The 17329-nt window shown below is 44.0% G+C and overlaps 1 pseudogene; it reads right to left on the bottom strand.

Moving 5' to 3' along the window:
* Nucleotides 1-16906, bottom strand: part of LOC127430496 (uncharacterized) — a 28838-nt pseudogene extending 11932 nt beyond the window's left edge.
* Between the last annotated feature and the right edge of the window lie 423 nt (nucleotides 16907-17329).

Genomic DNA, 17329 nt, shown 5'->3' with positions numbered 1-17329 from the left:
CCATATTTCTGCACTCTTCATGCTCAGGAATTCCAACAATTCGTATGTTATTCCTTCGGCTCATATTTTCGAAATATTCCAGTTTTTCCAAAATTAATTCCAAATCTGTTTTGGACACGGGCAGATTAGCGGATAATTCCCTTTCCAATGACTCAAGATAATCGATTAATTTTTCAACTTCTGTCACTCTTGTAAACAACTCAGAGAATTTTGTTTCCATCACCGTAATCGATCGACGTATTACAGCGAGATCCTCCAAGTCAGCAACAACCTTCATCAGCATTACCGAGATGTTGGACAGTTGATGCTGAATTTCTTCTCTCGATGTGCCAACCAAATCGAGTCCCCAGCTCGCAGGGCTGCCAGAGGCCTCAGCTTGAACACGTAAGTGTCTTTTAATGTCTCCAGAGTCTGAGGATTTTGACTTCTTTGCCATGTTACCTCAAAGAGCAAGTATGTAACTGGGCGTATCGAATGTCACCGGATTATAACATGAAAATAATGTAAAAACTAGCAAAGTTCGCAGAGCTCATGTCTCACACGTCTGCTTCTCGCATGGCGTCACGTGAACTTATCCTGAAGGTGTATGCTTAAATGTTTGAAATATATTTTGTAGACAAAAATATAATTGTGCCACCATATTCATTTATTTCATTATAAAACTAAAATGTAATTAAAAAAAAAAAGTTTTTGAAATTAATGACTTGAACCAAATAATAAAGAAAAGCAGCCAATAAGTGCCCAACATAGATGGGAACTCCTTCAATACTGTTTAAAAAGCATCCCAGGGTGATACCTCAAGTAGAGGGTTAAGAAAATGTCAAGAGTACATTTCTGCAAAATCTAGGCAAAGGGTGAATACTTTGAAGATGCTAAAATATAACACAGCTTTAATTTATTTTGGATTTTGTTAAGTCACAACATAATTCCCATAGTTCCATTTATGTTATTCCATAGTTTTGATGACTTTACTAGTATTTGTAACGATGCTGGCTGCTGGCAATGCTGAAAACGTGAAGATGAAGAGAACCCAAGTGCAGTTTATTTACAAAAGTGAAACCAATAACCCTAACTACAAACGTGAAACATAAAACATATACATGAACTTGACTAAATTTAAAACTTGACATAAACATAGCATAGCTTAGCTTAGCTTAGCTGTTAAAACACATCCATATACATTCAATACTTGACCATCGACAATGGCAAACACGAGGGCTTAAATTCAAGACATGGGAGAACATAAACCAATGAACAAACAGAACTGCAACAAGACAATTAAACAATAAACCAATGAAAAGATGACACATGAACATGGAGGGAAAACATGAAATCACATGACAATGGATCACATGACATGAAACAGGAACTAAACTTTTCAAAATAAAAGACATGAATCAACAAAATACACATGACATTATTCTAAAATGTGAAAAGAAAAAAAAAATAATAATAACAATTATAATAAAGAATGAGTAAGTGTTTCAAAACTTTTGACCGGTAGTGTAATATATATATATATATATATATATATATATATATATATATATATATATTGGACAAAATCTCACTTTATGCTGGATGAATATTTTTTATTTGTTAAATCCACAGTTAAACCCCTGCTGTACATATAAAGAGTGCATGCACAACACATGATCGTTTGACGCATATAAAGTCCAGATTCACTTTATGCTGCTTTAAAAAATATCAAGGAAAATCAAAGGGGGCACATGGTATTTACTAATATAATAATTATTATATAATTATCCACAGTCCTTTAGATTGCATACAATTCGTACATATACAATTTTAGGGAATATTAATCAAGCAACAATACTGAAAAAGTGAAAAGCATGCACTGCTCTTTTCTGAATAACTTAATATGTCCTTTAAAACTGAACACAATATTAGGATGAGAAATTGCTAATTTTAATTTACAGACCTAAAGTCTGATAGCATTAAATCAGTAACCTATTAAAGTATCAAATCTAATGTAGCCTAATAATAATTCTGTGGAGACAACTGAAGAACAATTATGAATTTCAATTTCATGGTACCAGTCCAGATTCTGCTTGTGGAAAACGGGACAGCCGCCTCCCAGCAAAAATGAAATTGACATATCCTTATCTAGGTGCAGATCAATGCGAAGTAGAGGGTGCATCTGCATCTGTAACTGTTGTCACCTTGTACTTTTCCGCTGGCAGCAATTTTTCTCAGTGTGCGCTTGTCTTTCAAGAGTTCATTGTATAATGCAGAGCAGTCCAGTCCGAAATTAAGATGTACGAAAAGCATTGCCTTCATGACTGTTACACTGAGTCCAGATTTATCCGGTGTCCACGCTGCATTCATTAATGAGAACACACGCTCCACAGATGCAGATGTCCCAGGCAGGCATAAAACAAACTCCACGACCTTGGCAAGAAGTTGATGGTCTTGCTCTCCAGCTCACGAAAAACATCTGTCCATATCTTAGACATGGCTGTCTTGTTCATGTTCCACTCAGTGATGCGACGAGTGACAATGCTTTTCGTGCAAGCCCACTCATCATTAACATTAAAAAGCAGTTGGATGCCCTGATTGAAGCTGGTGACATGCGAGCAGATGATTTCTTTTGTGTAGTGAGAAACTTTTATTCAGCATCGGTGGATTACCTCCAAAACTGGAGCTGCTCATTGGAGAACACAGAAAAACTTGAGTGGGCCCTACTGAGAGACATCACAGAGTGGAAAGACATTCAGAGCAGCCTCGAACACTTCAACTCCAGAATCCCCACTCTCAATTTGACTGACGAAACCACACTCTTTGATGAGTGGGCTTGGGGGAAAAAATTGTCACTCATTGCATCATTGAGTGGAACATGAACAAGACGGCCGTGTCTGAGAGATGGACAGAAGTTGAGAGCTGGAGAGCAAGACCATCAACTTTGGAGTCGTAGCCAAGGTCGTTGAGTTTGTTTTATGCCTACCTGGGACATCTGCATCTGTGGAGCATGTGTTCTCATTAATGAACGCAGCGTGTTCACCAGATAAATCTCGACTTAGTGTAACAGTCATGAAGGCAATGCTTTTTGTACATCTTAATTTTTTACTGGACTGCTCTGCATTTTACGATAAACTCTTGAAAGACAAGCGCACACTGAGAAAAATTGCAGCCAGCAAAAAGTACAAGGTGACAACAGTTACAGATGCAGATGCACCCTCTACTTCTCATTGATCTGCACCTGGGTAAGGATACATCAATTTCATTTATGCTGGGAGGGAGCTGTCCCGTTTTCCACAAGCAGGAATCTGGTCATCCTAGATCAGGGGTGTCAAACTCGGTTCCTGGAGGGCCACAGTCCAGCAGAGTTTAGCTCCAACCCTAATTAAACACACCTGAAGCAACTAATCAAGGTCTTCAGGAGTGCTTGAAGATTACAAGGAGGCATTGTGGAGCAGGGCTGGAACTAAACTCTGCAGGGCTGCGGCCCTCCAGGAACTGAGTTTGACACCCCTGCCCTACATCATCATAGTTTTAAACATGTTCTTAATAATTTTATAATTTTTTTTTTCATATTTTTTTTTCATGGAATGATTGTCAGAGCAAGGTAAAGCAATGAAATCAATAGGCTACAAAACGGCATTTGAATAAGCAAAACACCGTTGTCAATCAAAGTTTTCTGATAAATCTTTATTGCATTTAGACCTCATTTTAAAATATGTGCCTGCTTCAAATTACCAAATGAAAAGACAGCGAAATGGTTAGGACAACTACTTGAAAATTATTGCAATTCTAAGAATAGATGATAATAACTTGTTAATAGTTCATCAGTCTCCATACAAGCAACAAGCAACATTACGTTGTACAAGTTACAGGGTCTGACATGCCTACAGTGTGTGTGGAAAAAAATAAAAAAAATAAATAAATAAAAAATAAAATAATATATATATATATATATATATATATATATATATATATATATATATATATATATATATATATATATTGAAATATCCCAAGCACCTTTTTTATTCATGTTAGCTACAATAACTAGTTCTGCCAGCCAGGTTAAAACAATGTGCATGAGAAATACTGTAATGCTCCCACAAGATAATGTCGGATTCCCATGTGCCACCTGGAGGATATTGTGAGAAGAAAAACAATGAATTTAAATTCTGAGAAGCCTGCGATTTCACGTGATGAATTTCATGACAGCACATGAAAAAACGTCTTGGTTACTGATGTAACCTCTGTTCCCTGATGGAGGGAATGAGACGTTGTGTCAATGTAGTGACACTAGGGGTTCGATCTTGAGAGCCCCAATTACCTTTGCTTAAAATAGAAAAGGCCAATGAAAATTGGCGAGTGGAATTTGCATGCCACTCTCCGCCCCGGATATATGGGTATAAAAGGAGATGGAGTGCATCACTCATTCAGATTTAGAGAGTCCTGGCCATGTCAGCGGCCGGTTCAGTGCCACAGCAGGAGGGACACAATGTCTCGTTCCCACCATCAGGTAACGGAGGTTACATCAGCAACCAAGACATTCCCTGTCTGTCACTCACTCGATGTTGTGTCGATGTAGTGGCACTAGGGGTTCCTATAGGAAATGCCGCAGGCGCTGAACTGTGTCATGAGGTACGGAAGAGTGAACATGTGCAAGATGCTGCATGCCTCACAGCAAGCACTCTCAACCATGTCGTGACCTTCCAGCAAGTTAGGTAAGGCATCTCTCTAGTCCCGTTAAGGGGGGAGGAGGCACTTACCCAAGTAGGCTACCAGCGGTGCCTTTCTTAATTTGGTGTTAAGCAATCTCCTGCTGAGCACTTTCTAGAATAGCACTGGGAAGTGCTCTTCCCTCTCCAGGAAGTAGAGCACCACGGAGACCACATCCTGCCGGAGGGAGGTTAACATGTGGAGCATACCTCACATGGACTTACCAATGTGGAAGTACACATATGGAATGATACCACAGGAGGACCCTATCTACAGAGAGGGTATGCAGCACAGTGGCCGAGGCAGAGAAAGCTCTGACGAGGGGAAACACAGGGTTCACCTAAGGGGAAACTGAAGAGTGGAAACTCATCATACAGGATTACCAAGGGGGAATCACCATGCATGGAGCACTGAGCCCGAGCAAATGGACTCACTTGAAAAAGGGGAATGCCACGAGTACTGGGCCTGGTGGCGTTAATCCTCTGCCGAGTTCGCCACCGAACAGTGCTTAAGAATTAAAAAGGCATCCGGAGTTCACTGGGTACGGGGAACTGTTGTGGAAAAAAAGGCGCACATTATCACCTTTGAAAAAGGGGAAAGGCGCAATGCAAGCAGTACACCCAACTGGCCGCCTGGTCTACCTGCTGTTACCGCATAACACTCGGTTGAAACCGGATCTATGCATAGGTTATAAAACCTCACAAAGGAATTGGGTGTAGCCCAACCCGCAGCTCTGCATATGTCTGCAAGAGAGGCCCCTTACCAGTGCCCAGGAGCACGCAGTGGAGTGCGCCCGGACTCCCAAGGGGCATGGCAAGTCCTGAGACTGGTATGCGAGGAAAATGGCATCCACAATCCAATGGGCTAATCTCTGCTTGGAGACAGCTTTCCCCTTCTTCTGTCCTCCAGAACAGACAAAGAGATGCTCCGAGTGTCTAAAGCTCTGCACGCGGTCCAGATAGATGCGCAGGGTGTGAACTTGACACAGCAATGAAAGTCTTCCTCCTCTGAAGGGAGCACTTGCAGGTTCACCACCTGGCCCCGAAAAAGGAGTGGTGGGAACATTGGGCATGTAACCGGGCTGGGGTCTCAAGAGCACGTGAGAGTGTGCTGGCCCAAACTCCAGGCATTCGCTGGTAACTGAGAGCACCTGCAGGTTCCCCACCCTCTTGATGGAAGTGAGTGCCACCAGTAGGGCCATCTTCAGGGACAAAGTGCTGAGCTCAGCCTTCTCCAGGGGCTCAAAGGGGGCTCTCTGTAGGGCAGGTAGGACCACAGAGAGATCCCAAAAGGGGATCAGGCGCGGTCTAGGAGGATTCAACCTCCTCGCGCCTTTGAGGAACCTGTTGATCAGGTCGCGCTGTCGTGAAGGTCTCCCATCCAGTGCATCGTGGTGAGCTGCTATGGCAGCCACATACACTTTCAGGGTAGAGGGAGACAGCCATCTCTCCAGCCCTGAAGGAAAGGCAGCACAGACCCGACGGTGCATCTCTGTGGGTCATCCCCACGGGAAGAACACCAGTTAGCGAAAAGACGCCACTTCAAGGCATACAGCTGCCTCGTAGTGGGGGCCCTGGCCTGAGTGATCATGTCTACCACCGCTGGTGGAAGACCTGCTAGGTCTTCTGTGTCCCATCCAGGAGCCAGACGTGGAGATTCCAGAGGTCCGGCCACGGGTGCTGGAGTGTGTCGCCCCTGAGTGAGAAGGTCCTGCCTCAGGGGAATGCACCAGGGAGGTGCTACTGTCAGGAGCATCAGATCCAAGAACCAAGTCCGGTTGGGCCAGTATGGTGCAACGAACAGGACTTGCTGCTCGGCCTCCCTGACTTTGCGCAGAGTCTGTGCAATGAGGCTCACAGGAGGAAACGCATACTTGCATAGCCCCCGAGGCCAGCTGTGCCCCAAGGCATCCATGCCGAGGGGGGCCTCGGACAGGGAGTAGTGAGAGGAGTCTTGGGAGGTGAACAGTTCTACCTGTGCAACCCCAAATCTCTCCCAAATCAGCTGGACTATGTGGGGGTGGAGTCTCCACTCCCTGTGGAGCATTACCTGCCGTGAAAGCGCGTCCGCTGCACGTTTGAGGACACCCAGAAGGTGAGTGGCTCGCAGAGACTTCAAGGTCTGCTGACTCCAGAGGAGGAGGCAGCGGGCGAGTTGGGCTATCTTCCAGGTAGGACGCCTGCTCTTCCTTGCTGCAAACCACCCTGCCTGGGCACTGTAAGTCCAGTCATCCCCCTGGTGCCGCTGTCGCAGAGGCTGGAGGCCTGGTTAGCGCTCTCCAGCCCCTTGCGGTGGCTCATCAGGATGATTCGCTTTGGCTACATGATCCAGTTCGCCAGACACCCGCCCCGGTTCAGTGGCATCCTCTCCACTACGGTGCAGGGCAAGGGTGCCTCCATCCTCCAGGCGGAGGTTTACACCCTCCTGGCTAAGGGAGCAATAGAGCCCTTATTTTATTGTGCCCAAGAGAGGGGGAGGGTCGCGCCCAATCTTAGACCTGCGTGCCATAAACAAGGCCTTACACAGGCTTCCATTCAGGATGTTAACGCAGAAGTGCATCCTGGCATCAGTACGACATCAGGATTGGTTCGCAGCTATCGATTTGAAGGAGTGGTACTTTCACGTATCGATCCTTCCTAAACACAGACCCTTTCTTCGGTTTGCTTTCGAGGGATGAGTATACCAGTACAAGGTCCTCCCCTTCGGTCTATCCCTGTCTCCTCGCATCTTTACCAAGGTCGCAGAGGCTGCCCTGGCCCCGCTGAGGGAGAAGGGCATTCGCATTCTCAATTATCTCGGCGACTGGTTAATCCTAGCTCACTCGCAAGATCTATTGTGTGTGCACAGGGACCTTGTGCTTCAGCACCTCGACCGACTTGGGCTTCAGGTCAGAAGGTCGCGGCACCAGTGAAACAATTTCAGAGGCTCAAGGGGCATATGGCATCCTCAGCAGCGGTTCTCCCCCTCGGGTTGATGCATATGAGACTGCTTCAGCACTGGCTACAGACTCGAGTCCCGAGGTCCACACGCCGCATTGCCATCAAACTTTCAGCCCTTGATCAGACCTTGCATTTCTATGGGCAGGTGTTCCCCTAGAGCAGGTCTCAAGGCATGTCGTGGTCATGACGGACGCCTCGAACTCGGGCTGGGGCGCCATGTGCAACAGGCAGGCAGTGTCAGGGCTCTGGACAGGGTCCCGAATCCAATGGCACATCAACTGCCCTGAGGAGGCGTCGGCCATTGATTCAGGGCAAGCATGTGTTGGTCCGAACCGACAACAGTGACTGTAGCATACATAAACCACAAAGGCAGTGTACGCTCGCGTCGCATGTCGCAACTCACCCGCCGCCTCCTCCTTTGGAGTCAGCAGACCTTGAAGTCTCTGTGAGCCACTCACCTTCCGGGCGTCCTCAACCGTGCAGCGGACGTGCTCTCACGGCAGGTAATGCTCTGCAGGGAGTGGAAACTCTACCCCCACGTAGTCCAGCTGATTTGGGAGAGATTCGGGTAGGCACAGGTAGACCTGTTTGCCTCCCAAGATTCCTCTCATTGCCCCCTGTGGTACTCCCTGTCCAAGACCCCCCTCGGCATGGATGCCTTGGTGCACAGCTGGCCTCGGGGCTACGCAAGTATGCGTTTCCTCCTGTGAGCCTCATTGCACAGACTCTGTGCAAAGTCAGGGAGGACAAGTAGCAAGTCCTGTTCATTGCGCCGTACTGGCCCATACGGACTTGGTTCTCGGATCTGATGCTCCTGACAGTAGCACCTCCCTGGCGCATTCCCTTGAGGCAGGACCTTCTCAGTCAGGGGCAAGGCACGCTCCACCACCTGTGGCCGGACTTCTGGAATCTCCACCTCTGGCTCCTGGACAGGACGCCGCCAGCAGTGGTAGACATGAGGTGGCTGTATGCCTTGAAGTGGTGTCTTTTCGCTAACTGGTGTTCTTCCCATGGGGAAGACCCACAGAGATGCGCCGTCGGGTCTGTGCTGTCTTTGCTTCAGGAAGGGCTGGAGAGATGACTGTCTCCTTCTACCCTGAAAGTGTACGTGGCTGCCATAGCAGCTCACCTCGATACACTGGACGGGAGACCCTCACAACAGCACGACCTGATCAACATGTTCCTCAAAGGCGCAAAGAGGTTGAATCCTCTTAGACCGCGCCTGATCCCCTCTTGGGATCTCTCTGTGGTCCTACCTGCCCTACAGAGAGCCCCCTTTGAACCCCTGGAGCAGGCCGAGCTCAGCACTCTGTCCCTGAAGATGGCCCTCCTGGTGGCGCTCACTTCCATCAAGAGGGTGGGGGACCTGCAGGTGCTCTCTGTTACCAGCGAATGCCTGGAGTTTGGGCCGGAACACTCTAACGTGATCTTGAGGCCCCGGCCCGGTTACGTGCCCAAAGTTCCATCACTCATTTTTGGGACCAGGTGGTGAACCTGCAAATGCTCCCTCCAGAGGAGGAAGACCCGGCCTTGTTGTTGCTGTGTCCAATTCACGCCCTGCGCATCTATCTGGACCGCGCGCAGAGCTTTAGACGCTCGGAGCAGCTCTTTGCTGTTTTGGAGGACAGCAGAAGGGGAAAGCTGTCTCCAAGCAGAGATTAGCCCATTGGATTGTGGATGCCATTTTCCTCGCATACCAGTCTCAGGATTTGCCGTGCCCCTTGGGAGTCCTGGCGCACTCCACTAGTGGTGTTGCATCCTCCTGGGCACTGGCAAGGGGGGACTCTCTAGCAGACATATGCAGAGCTGCAGGTTGGGCTACACCCAATACCTTTGCGAGGTTTTATAACCTACACATAGATGCGGTTTCGACCCGAGTGTTACGCGGTAACAGCAGGTAGACCGGGCAGCCGGTTGCATTGCGCCTTTCCCCTTTTTTCAAAGGTGATAATGTGCGCTTTTTGTCCACAACAGTTCCCCGTACCAGTGAACTCTGGACGCTTCTTTAATTCCTTAGCACTGTTCGGTGACTAACTCTGTGGAGGAGTAACGCCACCAGGCCCAGTACTCGTGGTATTCCCCTGTTCAGGTGAGGCCATGTGCTCGGGCTCAGTGCTCCATGCATGGTGATTCCCCCTTGGTAATCCCGTATGATGAGTTTCCACTGTTCGGTTTCCCCCTTAGGTGAAACCTGTGTTTCCCCTCATCAGAGCTTTCTCTGTCTTGGCAAATGTGCTGCAAACCCTCTCTGTATATAGGGTCCTTCTGTGGTATCATTCCACATGTGTACTTCCCCGTTGGTAAGTCCATGTGAGGTATGCTCCACATGTTAACCTCCCTCCGGTAGGATGTGGTCTCCGTAGTGCTCTCCTTCCTGCAGAGAGGAGAGCACTTCCCAGCGCTATTCTAGAAAGTGCTCGGCGGGAGATTGCTTAACAGCAAATTAAGAAAGTTACTGCCGGTAGCCTACTTGGGTAAGTGCCTCCTCCCCCTTAACAGGACTAGGGAGATGCCTTACCTAACTCACTGGAAGGTCACGACGTGTTTGAGCGCTCGCTGTGAGGCACGCAGCAGCTTGCCCGTGTCCACTCTTCTGTGCCCTGGTTCAGTGCCTGCGGCGTTTCCTATAGGAACCCCTAGTGTCACTACATCGACACAACGTTGAGTGAGTGACAGACAGGGAATGTTTTGGTTACTGATGTAACCTCTGTTCCCTGATGGAGGGAACGAGACGTTGTGTTCCTCCTGCCATGGCACTGAACGACCGCTGACATGGCTGGGACTCTCTATCGGCTCATCAGCATAAATCTGAATGAGTGATGCTCGCCATCTCCTTTTATACCTGTATGTCCGGGGCGGAGAGTGGCATGCAAATTCCACTCGCTAATTTTCATTGGCCTTTTCTGTTTTAAGCAAAGGTGATTGGGGCTCTCAAGATCGAACCCCTAGTGTCACTACATCAACACAACGTCTCGTTTGGGAACAGAGATTACATCAGTAACCAAGATGTTTTCCATGCTTTTTCAATGAACCATAAACAATTAATGAACATGCACCTGTGGAACGGTTGTTAAGACACTAACATCTTACAGATGGTAGGCAATTAAGGTCACAGTTATAAAAACTGAAGACGCTAAAAAGACCTTTCTACTGACTGAAAAACACCAAATGAAAGATGACTAGGGTCCCTGCTCATCTGCGTGAATGTGCCTTAGGCATGCTGCATGGAGGCTTGAGGACTGCAGTTGTGGCCAGGGCAATAAATTGCAATGTCCGTACTGTGAGACACCTAAGACAGTGCTATAGGGAGACAGGAAGGACAGCTGATCATCCTCGCAGTGGCAGACCACATGTAACGACACCTGCACAGGATCGGTACATCTGAATATCACACCTGTGGGACAGGTACAGGATGGCAACAACAACTGCCCGAGTTACACCAGGAATGCACAATCCCTCCATCAGTGCTCAGACTGTCCGCAATAGGCTGACAGAGGCTGGACTGAGGGCTTGTAGGCCTGTTGTAAGGCAGGTCCTTACCAGACATCACCAGCAACAACGTCACCTATGGGCACAAACCCACCTTCGCTGGACCAGACCAAAAGTGCTCTTCACTGATGAGTCATGGTTTTGTCTCACCAGGAGTGATGGTCGGACTTGCGTTTATCATCGAAGGAATGAGTATTACACCGAGGCCTTTACTCTGGAGCGGGATCAATTTGGAGGTGGAGGGTTCATCATGGTCTGGGGTGTTGTGTCACAGCATCATCGGACTGAGCTTGTTGTCATTGCAGACAATCTCAATGCTGTGCTTTACAGCGAAGACATCCTCCTCTCTCATGTGGTACCCTTCCTGCAGGCTCATCCTGACATGACCCTCCAGCATGACAATGCCACACTGCTCGTTCTGTGCTTGATTTCCTGCAAGACAGGAATGTAAGTGTTCTGCCATGGCCAGCGAAGAGCCTGGATCTCAATCCCATTGAGCACGTCTGGGACCTGTTGGATCGGAGGGTGAGGGCTAGGGCCATTCCCCCCAGAAATGTCCGGGAACTTGCAAGTGCCTTGGTGGAAGAGTAGGGTAACATCTCACAGCAAGAACTGGCAAATCTGGTGCAGTCCATGAGGAGGAGATGCACTGCAGTACTTAATGCAGCTGGTGGCCACACCAGATACTGCTGTTACTTTTGATTATGACCCCACCTTTGTTCAGGGACACATTATTCCATTTCTGTTAGTCACATGTCTCTATTCTATCCCCCAAACGTAACCTTACCCCTAAACCTAAGCATCAGTGAAACCTTGTGGCATTTTTACATTTAAAAAAAAAAAAAACATTGTTTAGTATGTTTTTTAAGCCGTTTGAATTATGGGAACACTAGGCATGTCCTCATAAACCACCTTTATAGCATAATACCCTCGTAATGACTAGTGTATAACCTAAAAAAAAGTCCTCAAAAACCACCAAAACCAACTCAAAAATAAATGGGTGAGACTAACACAGCACAACACAGATACACACACACTCACGAACACACGCACATAGAGAACAAAGAACAAAGTGTGAATCTTCTGTTTTATAAACTAATTAAATTTTCGCAGTCCATTGCTGTTCATGTGTTTATTACTGTTCTTTTTCTTGATGTAATCATTAACTTACTTTAAATTATTTAATTTTGATTTTTTAAATAAATGATTGGCAATTAAATTATTATTCTATGTCTCTGTAACACAAGGTCAGGTTTGACTGTAAGTATAATGTTACATTATTGCAAAGACTGACACTTAAAAAAAAACACAAATGCTTAACTTTGTCAAATTATAGTTTGATAGTGTTTTAATATATATCCAAATGCATAACTTGTGATAAAATTGAAAATTACTACATATGACTTGGCTGCATAGGACACTGCAGCCATCTACTGGCTATTATTGTCATAACGTGATTTTCAATTCATGTTATTTTTCTTTTTTCACAAGATCGCAGCAATCTGCCCCAAATACTTGACACATTCTCATATTTTCTTCATGTTTCTACTTATAGCTGTGAAGATTTTTATTGTTTTAAGTTACACAAATTTGCTTAGCTGCATATGCAAATGAATGGTGAAATCGAGAAATTTACATTTAAATAAGATCTAAAAAAAAAAAAAAAAAAGAAGTGTATATTTTATTGTTTTTACTTAAGGGAAGAAGGAATGTCATTATTTATTTATAAAAAATTCTGGTCAGAAATGGCCGTAAGCCCTTCTTTAACAGAATAGGAGGGTTAAGGGTAATAATGTGTAATTTGAAAAACCCTTTATTTTGGCACATGGCATAGTGTTGGCATAGCTCCTCGTGGCTGTATATAATGCTCCATAGCGCATTAAACTCCATTTAAACTCAGGTTGCATCAGTTTTGTGGTCTGCGTCATGATATCGAGACATGCATTTCACATTAGAGATATAGTAGAGCAGAGCAGAGCAGATCATGGCACAAAAACCAGACAGGATGTCCTTTCACACTGCACGTTGTTTCCGAGAGTTCTGGTACCCTAGGATTGGCCACATAATGCTGACTTCCGTACAAGCACCTAGACATAGTCACATGTCTGTGAAACTTGTTCAGTTTATGTCTTAGTTGTTGAATTTTTACATTCATACAAATATTTACACATGTTAAGTTTGCTGAAAATAAAAGCAGTTGAAAGTGAGAGGACGTTTCTTTTTTAGCTGAGTTCATATACAGTTGTGCTCAAAAGTTTGCATACCCTGGCAGAAATTGTGAAATTTTGGCATTTTGAAAATATGACTGATCATGCAAAAAAACTGCCTTTTATTTAAGGATAGTGATCATATGAAGCCATTTATTTTCACATAGTTGTTTGGCTCCTTTTTAAATCATAATGATAACAGAAATCTCCCAAATGGCTCTGATCAAAAGTTTACATACCCTTGAATGTTTGGCCTTGTTACAGACACACAAGGTGACACACACAGGTTTAAATGGCAATTAAAGGTTAATTTCCCACACCTGTGGCTTTTTAAATTGCAATTAGTGTCTGTGTATAAATAGTCAATGAGTTTGTTAGCTCTCATGTGGATGCACTGAGCAGGCTAGATACTGAGCCATGGGGAGCAGAAAAGAACTGTCAAAAGACCTGCGTAACAAGGTAATGGAACTTTATAAAGATGGAAAAGGATATAAAAAGATATCCAAAGCCTTGAAAATGCCAGTCAGTACTGTTCAATCACTTATTAAGAAGTGGAAAATTCAGGGATCTCTTGATACCAAGCCAAGGTCAGGTAAGAAAGATTTCAGCCACAACTGTCAGAAGAATTGTTCGGGATACAAAGAAAAACCACAGGTAACCCCAGGAGAAATACAGGCTGTTCTGGAAAAAGACAGTGTGGTTGTTTCAAGGAGTGTTTAAGAGTGTTTCATCTGGAAACCATCGCATTCTAATCAACATCTGATAAACATCTTAAAAAACAACCCGTTCTCACTCCCAAGGCATCAAATATTGCCACTTGTACTACAGCTCCGCGCGTCAACAGGTGGATGCCAAAAGCAGCTTTCCGACGCATTCGGCAAGTGCATTGCTTTCAATAAGAAGCGTTTGGCATCAAAGACTGACACGAAGTGCATGAGATTTTTATGATTGTGAAATTGTATGTTGGGGTACATTTTTGTCATTCTGATATGATATGTTGCTTTTTATTATGTTTGAAATCAGCCATGTTTATTCACAATGGTAATGTTTAATCAGCAACATTTATCAGTCTGCAGTGGTTAATGTTTAATCCGTGGTTTTCTGTACACATTCATCTCTGCTGATGGGACCTGTTCTGTTCTGGGTTTATTCCATGTCTTCTGATCGCTTTGAGTGAAGAACAGACCCAAATAAAATGGTCATATTCCATGATCGTGGTCCCCCAGCATCAGCCGCAACACATCCCACTCTCGGCTTGTTCTAACATTCAAAAATGTCCACCTCGAGAAGCGTTAACAAGTCATAGGGTTGACATCAGTGATGTCAAATGCCATTGGCTCTTGTGTGTCTCATGACCGATTACAATGAGCTCAAGTTCGGATGTATCTTTTGAATTGAGGCATGTGAATGGTATTGGATGTCACTGGGAAGAATTTGGTTTCAATCAGTTCCTTACACAAAGCTATCGTATAGTTTAGAATATTATTATAATGCTTTGGTATCATTTTTTTAAAATAAATTATTGTGAAAGTACTTTATCTGTTTGATACATCTTTTATATTGTTGAGAAAAACAGAGAGCAGATTTTAATATATTTTAAATCATAAACTTCTCAAAGACATCTGCTGAATGTCCTTTTGACATCCGAGAGAAAACGTCTTATAGACGTATTGCAGATGAGAAAACAACCTAAAAAATATGTCTTTCAAATGTAAACACGCAAATCAAATACATGTCTGGGTGATGTACATGTGCTATCAGGGAGGTTGGCCTTGTTTTGTTGTTCATTAGAAAATACTCTTGAACCAATGCAACAAACTAGATTCAGCAGGACCTGTGAGATGTTTTGTAATACAGCCATGTAGAGAGTGCAAATTTCTGTCATGAAGATTCTCAGAAGCAGGCAGCTTTGAACATTTCTGAATCACTTGATTTTTTTCTGCTTTCAGCAAAAGTGTCTGATCATGCTATCTTGCCTCAACTCTTTTCTTTTTATTGCGTCTCAGATGACTGAATGAGGCTGAGAGTGAGCTGTTGTTGCCTGTGCAGTGTTCAAAAGACACATGCACAGAGTTGCAGACAATTATTCTAGATAAAGCATTGTAATTGAGAAGTTAGGATTCTGAATTACAGTGAGAACAAATAAAATATAACTGCAAGTTGGACATTAAGTGGTGACCAAACACAGTATAAAACATAGCTTGTATTTAACGTAGCTTGTATTGATTATTATTATTTTGTCTTCTATAGTTTTGTTCATGTTTTTTTAAGTATACAGGCATTTACGGCATGTATCAAGTGACATTATTTTTGTTGTTGACAAAAGTTTAAAAGTAGGTAAAAGTTTTCTCTCCCTTCTTTTAAAAGTTGATAAGCCTATTTTATTAAAATATTATATTTATTATCCAGTTTATTTCCTAATATCAGACATCATTCAAACAGAACACATATTACATAGGAGGAAACTTTGTCCATTATTTGTCCATGAGCCTTGGAGGTCAAGACTTTAGAGCCCTTTATGTACTTTGCCTGCCCATTTATTTACAGTGCAATTCCATATAAGCACAGATGGCTCCTCGTTACTGTGGTTAGGTCAATGTAGCTAGTCTTTCTAAAAAATAATAATAATAAATAATTATTAAATAAATAATAATTAGATTACAAAAACCTTTATTAACCTACCTATACTGTTTCGGTCATTTTTGACTGAAATCACTTTTTCTGATGTAACAAAAATTGTTTTCTTGAGAAAAAAGACTTGAGGACTTTTCCTGCATTTGCCATCTGAACACACACACACACATGTTGGTGCGGCTATCCTTATGAGGACTTCTTAGACATAATGATTTTTATACTGTATGAACTATAGATTCTATCTTCTAACCCTAACCCTACCCCTAAACCTAACCTTCACAAAAAAACATCGTTTAGTATGTTTTTTTAAGCGGGGACTATGGGGACACTAAAAATTTCCTGATAAACCACATTTATAGCATAATACCCTTGTAATGACCAGTTTGTAGCCCAAAAAAAAAAATGTCCTCATAAAAAGTGCATATATTATTGTTTTTACTTCAGGGAAGAAGGAATGTCATTATTTCTTTATAAAAAACAAAGTTACACCTGTACTATTTCTGGTCAGAAATGGCTGTAAGCAGCCCTTTAACAGAATAGGAGGGTTAAGGGTAATAATGTGTAATTTGAAAAACCCTTTATTTTGGCACATGTCAGTGTTGGTATAGCTCCTTGTGGCTGTATATAATGCCAGGGCTGTTTACTGTTTGAGAGGTTTGATTTGCTCCATAGCGCATTAAACTCCATTTAAACTCAGGTTGCATCAGTTTTGTGGTTTAATGCATTTTACATTAGAAATATAGCAGAGAAGAGCAGAGCAGATCATGGCACAAAAACCAGACTTCAATCGCATCGTGCAAACAACATTGGGATGACGTTTCACACTGCATGTTGTTTCCGAGAGTTCTGGTACCCTAGGATTGGCCACATAATGCTGACTTCCGTACAAGTGCATTCTATTAAACATTTTTACATAGGCTCCAGCATGCTTACCTTCCCCATTGGTACGACCTTAAGCACGTTATTTCGGCAGCGTGGGAGACCCGGGTTGAGATCCTGTGCTGAAACCAGGAAGTAGTTGCTTTCAAATAATCAGCGACAAGCACGATTCGGAGGTTGCGTTTTTCCCACTAACATTACATTTTTACTCCACTGATGATTAGGTTATGGTTTGGAGTTTGGATTGGGGGGAACAGTTTATAAAATATCCATTCCTCGTCAATGTATTACAGCCTGTACAGCTGAAAACAACTCGCTTCTGGCACCCCTCTGTGGACATTTTACCTAGAAAATCGAGCTCACACGTGCCCATTCGCCCAACAACACTCACCGCTTTGGCCACTGGAGGCAGTGTTTTGCATTTCGGTATGCACAGACCGATTTCAGCTAAAGAAAAGTCAACATACTCTTTGCGATTTCACTGTT

The sequence above is a fragment of the Myxocyprinus asiaticus genome, chromosome 40, assembly GCF_019703515.2.
Source record: "Myxocyprinus asiaticus isolate MX2 ecotype Aquarium Trade chromosome 40, UBuf_Myxa_2, whole genome shotgun sequence".
Taxonomy (NCBI): domain Eukaryota; kingdom Metazoa; phylum Chordata; class Actinopteri; order Cypriniformes; family Catostomidae; genus Myxocyprinus; species Myxocyprinus asiaticus.
The sequence above is the reverse complement of the archived record's forward strand: the minus strand, read 5'-3'. Positions and strand labels throughout refer to the sequence as shown.